We start from the raw sequence: 5,858 nt of genomic DNA on the forward strand, positions 1-5,858 counted from the left end.
GTGTCTCGTCACACCCCTAGTCATCACATGACACTACTCCATCATAGTCACATGATAACAAGTGGTTGGATTCGGGGCAATGGGAGGAGCTCTAAAACAAAATGTTCAGCACGATGCTTTTGTGTCTCCTAAGAGAACAAATGTAAGTGAAAGTTTTTCCACATTGGTCACAGCTGTACGGGTTCTCTCCAGTGTGCACTCTTTGATGAACCTTTAAATTTCCAGCTTTTGTGAAGGAGTTGTCACAGTGCTGACAGCGGTGACATTTGAGTCCCTCTCTTTTTCTTTTTCTCTATATCAACAGAGAGAAACACAGTAAGTGAGATGTCACAGTGGAGCGAGTTCTCCACTGTGACCCATCTACCAATGTGTCCCTGAGCAAGACCCTTAAACCCTAGCTGCTCCAGAGGCGTGCGACCTCTGATATGTATAGCAATTGTAAGTCGCTTTGGATAAAATGAATAAATGTAATGAGCTATCTCAAAAACCATAAATGACATCAGAGCACATCTTTGAAATCACCTACTTAACTTATGTACCACATAGTGAGTACTGGCTATTATATAGCTAGTCATACACTCAACTGCATACTAAATAAGAGAGGTGGAAAGTCACAAATTGCAATTACTCATGTTACTGTAATTGAGTAGTTTTTTAAATCTGCAATTTTACTTTTACTTATGTTTTGTTTCAAAAATTCGCTACATTTTAAGTCACATCCGTTACTGAGTAAAGTGCAAGAAAAATCTTACAACCGCTTTGGTTTCAAGTGCAAGAGACAATTGTGCAACAGCTTTATGATGCAGTGTAAGCTGTGAAAAAAATGTTTTAGTTTTACGTTGCTGCTAATGCAAACTGAAGATTTCCCGCTGCTGGGAAAAGTGGTGGGGACAGAGGTTCAGATTAGGGGTGTGACGATTCACTCACATGCTTAATTCACAATATTGGGTTCATGAGAACAAGACATGATGATATTTCACAATTTGATGAAATATTCAATGCTGAAATATATTTAAATGGGGGGTCTGGGGGACCACGCCTAGAAACTTTCGAGCACTAAACACTTATTTTCCTGCATTCTGAAGACATTTTCTGCACCAATTGATGATAGAATTGTCTTTATTTAAATACAGTGACTGAGATTTTTTTAGCATAAACGTTTTTTGGACAATGCAGATTTGTTTCTTTTCTCTTTAAATTGCATTCTAAATGTAAATACTCCATATTTGTTTAGCGCCTTTCTAGACCACTCACCATTCACACACTGGTGGAACAGCCGCCAGGGGCTATTAGGGGTTCAGTATCTTGCCTAAGGACACTTCGAAATGCATTGAACTGCCGATCTTCCGATTCACGGGCAACCCGCTCTACCTCCTGAGCCACAGCCGCCCATTGCATGTGTTCTATTGTGCAAATAAATAATAATAAATAAAAATTGTGTGGTATGAGTTGTTACAGTTAGTTACACCCCGACTAGATAAGGTAATATAATATGTGATTATTCATCCTGTTCTGTTTTTCTAAAGCATCTAAAGCTTCTAAAGCTGCTTGAAATATAGTATTATATAGTATTGGCTTGAAAGCAGCAGGGATAAGGAGTTGGGCTCCGGTTTGTTTTTCCGCCGTTCCCGTGATTGGCGCATCTGGGTGATGTAAGTTTAATGTGCGTTAGTTTTATGTTTCCATCCACATAACGCACGTCGATCAGCTTGTCGTGCTAACCTCAGCGCCACAGTCCTCAACATCGTCCGCCAACTTGTTCGTATCTCTGGCTTTCTGAATTTCAGACACTTGCCCATTCTGAGTCGTTGAGCTTACGTTAGTAGCACGTCAGAGACGTTTTCTTTTCTAACAACTGATTGATTCGCGCAGAGCTTGGATGCCAGAGTTCTTGCACCGCGAACACTTCACAGTCCAGAGCGTAAAGGTAAACACTGACGTAAACAGTAACGGTACCTGTACTGCCGTATAACATCAGATTCACACCACTCAGTGTATTATGAAGTCTCACACACAAAGTATTCATTTATGACGTTACGGCATTAATTAAGTCCTATGAAAGGACAAGAAAAAATTTAAGGCCTTGGTAAACGAAACGTAATACTTTGTAAATTAAATTTAATACTTTTAAGGCCTTATTTTTGGAATATGAAATTTAAGACTAATACTTTTAAGACTCCGCGGGTACCCTGTTTATTTTGAAGCAGTATCAGGAAATGCAGTCAGTCAATGCTGTTAGTAAGTGGGATTAGCGCTGACTGCTCTCAATCAAAAATGCGTCTACACAAGACAAAAGTCGTTTTCAACAGTCAACAGCGTAACAGTCAGGAGCAACAGACAAAGTGAACTGTTAGAAAAAGAGCTGCATGAGACAGGCTGCACACCTCCACCTTCTCAGCCAGGTAACCAACTCCTTTCACTTTCGCTGCTCGCACACTTATGTGTGCAGCATAAAGTCAGATCATCACTGCTCATATAATTATGGAAAATACCAAGCACTGCCCGACAATATTTTGTTTAGCTGCCCCAGACTTCTTTGCCCTGTGGTATTAAAAGGCACCTGCTACCACCTAGGGCTGTGCGACATTTACATTTATTCATTTAGCTGACGCTTTTATCCAAAGCGACTTACAGTTGCTATATATGTCAGAGGTCGCACGCCTCTGGAGCAACAAGGCGTAAGTGTCTTGCTCAGGGACACAATGGTGGATGGGTAACAGTGGGGAATTGAACCCGGGTCTCTCACACCAAAGGTATGAGTATTATTCATTGCGCCATCACCACCCCATGACGATAGCCTATCTCTCCTTTGACGACAGAAAGACATCTATCGTTTGCAATTATGCTTTATTTATACTTAACTGTACGATTTTCGTGAGGGGACGGCACTTTGCACCACCAGTAGGCCTAACTACAGGTGTCTCATGCACAATAAAGGCGCAGCTGCATAATAGCGTCAAAACCGGTTGATCAATATATCGTGCCAATCAGAGTTACCATTTACAATTACAGATTTTAACCATCACTCCTCAGTGAACACTAAACACTGCAGAATTAATTCAGTGGAGCTGTTTTCTCAAATTGCTCCAGGAGATCTGATGGAGGTGCTGTGCGACACCTGCTGGTCATTTTGTGCAAATCCTTTTCGCGCACTTGCTGTTAGTTCAATGCTATCGATCTTCATAATATTGAGAACACTTTACTGTCCACAGTATTTACTAAAATAAGCCTTAATCTGTAATGCTAAATAACAGAAATACCTTTGTTTAATTCATTACAGTTTAACAGCACCACAAACTACATGCTTCAAACTGATCATACTGTTGAATCGCCACCTCTTAAAAACTGTTAATCTCTTAATCATGAAGGGAGATTTGTTTCATTATTTCATTAGTTTTCGATAATAAACTGTCAACTAAATGTATATTTTGTGTAGACATTGCATCTTCTTAAGGCAAAGATGGAGAGCCACAGCAGTAATAGAAAGTCATTGGGAGAACCTTAATTTTGAAGAGTAGCCTGAAACACAGACATAACTGGTAGAGCACACTATCCAATCAGAAGCAAGGGGTTGATAAGTCCCGCCCACCAATGAAAGGAAATAGAGTAATAAATATGTTTTGTCAGTAATAATGGAAAACGAGACATTGTGCTGAATTAATTTTTTTTGTTTTAATTTAAAAAAACTAAATAATCAAACTGAATGTTGTTTTCCTTCTGGGTCCGAAATTCAAAAAACGGTTACAGATGCACCTAGCTAGTTCAAATATGGTCACAGCCGGTGCCGCTGGTTGCAAAAAAAAACAAACAACAACATTGCGGCGCCCTATCGGCCAAACTCAAGGCATCTATGTCCACTTCTCATATACAGTCTATGATCCCAATCAACGTGAAACTGAGCGCACATGCACAAGCAACATACCCCGCATTGGCTCCTCCCATAAATTACAATGCATATGACCATAAATACACCAGCATCAACTCCCGAGGTCCTTATTACAACAGCCAACACCCTCCTCCGATAACAGAATCAGCTGTGTACGTTCCCCAACACCCAGTTAACTCATGACTGCGACGTTACAACCCAAACTCACGGCCCAACCAGAACAACAAACACACGTGTGTACATTTTCAGCTGAGGACTGCGGCTTACTTTGGCTAGCCTTCAACTCAATTATCAATCATGATTTCAGTTAAATGCCGGCTGCTTTCTGATCAGGTGCCGTCGTGCTGTTGCTGAGGCGACATCAGTTTCATTTTATGGTGGGCGGAGGGTAACATTACAGAGTTGTTTTCTTTTAGCTTGAAATAATCCCATACTTTCCAAACAGTGGCATCATAATCATGTCGTGTTCACATAGCTTAAGCGAGATGTGCAACAGTAATAAATGTCCGTGCGAAACAGAGTGCTATATAGTTATATGGATTAAACAAAGCCTCGATGCAAATGAGAGATGCGATTTTGCGTCGATAGATTTTAGTAATCGATTTAATTGATGAATTGTTTCAACCCTACTACAGATTGAGATGGAGAGTTTTGCTGAGTAGTGCAGGCAGAATTGTCTTGACCTCAACCCCTCCAAAACAAAAAAGGAGCTGGTTGTTAACTTCCCCACTCTCTTAGTCAACAACCCACCAATAGAAAGGGTTTCTATTACAAAATTACCTTCCAACTTATTTACGTACAACCTTTCATTACGGATACGTGAGGTGTGTAGTATATTATGATGCGTTTCTGTAATATGAACGGTACATGTACTGATGCTCAGCACAAATCAAGTTCCTAAAAGATAAATAAAATTCTTAGAGTTGAACTTTAGTGGAGCGGTTACAGCAGCATTTATCACAACTGGAAAAATCCTGTCAACCTGGGTCCTGACAGTCAACAACCAACCAACCCATAAGCAAAGTTCTCATAATTCAGAAAAGCCCAAACTGCAAAGAAACTAAACCAGCTTCACAACCGTAAACAACTTTGTCAAACAAACAAAGCATCAGACATTTTTAGGACTAAACATTTCAAACACAGGAAAGTTAAGCTTGGCTGTAAAAACACAAGACAAAAAAAACAAGAACCCGTAAATCAGTTTGCTCTGCCTCCTGGTCATCACACTACGCCCACCTCAGCTTCCCCAAGGTGACAATACTTATTAATGAAGCTGGAAGCAGCTGTACTAAACCAGGCCCAAATAAAAGCATCTCAGTAAACTTTCTGGCAGTGAAGATTATGGAGACCAAAATGACCATGGTAATCAATATCTCTGTATTGTTTTATCAAATATTAATATTTTAGTAGACAGGGCATAAGCGAGTATACAGTATATAGTACTCGCGGTATATAAGGCCACATCCACACTACTGCATTTTTTGCACCTCCCGTCCAGTCTAAAAAGGCAAAAATGAAGTTTGAAAACACTTTGAAAACCCCGTTTTGTGTTTTGAAACTCTGGAGGGTGTTTTAGTGAAGACGGGCACGATATTACACCGGCACGCGCATGTAAGTGAACGGCCACTACATGTCCGTTTTCAGTTGTTTTAATATAGAACTCTAACTCTAAACGCAGCTAAAACACTGATGTGGACGGAGATCGTATTTGTTTTAATTCTGTTTCTAAACTAAAGCAGAATAGTGTGGATGGGGCATAATATAAGAACATTTGTGCTTTGTTTCAGAAATAAATTGTATCTATTCCAAATGTTGTGTTTTATTTGAACAGATTTGTAAACGACATTGACTGGAAAAAGTTTGGATTATTTCTCACAGATACCTGATAGTAAACAAGGTGCAGTCAGTGTCTTTTAATGTCGTTAAAAGAATAATTCAGATATTACCCTGCTAATCATTACATGGTTAAACT

This window comes from Micropterus dolomieu, linkage group LG12 (genome assembly GCF_021292245.1).
Source record: "Micropterus dolomieu isolate WLL.071019.BEF.003 ecotype Adirondacks linkage group LG12, ASM2129224v1, whole genome shotgun sequence".
In the NCBI taxonomy this organism is placed as follows: Eukaryota; Metazoa; Chordata; class Actinopteri; order Centrarchiformes; family Centrarchidae; genus Micropterus; species Micropterus dolomieu.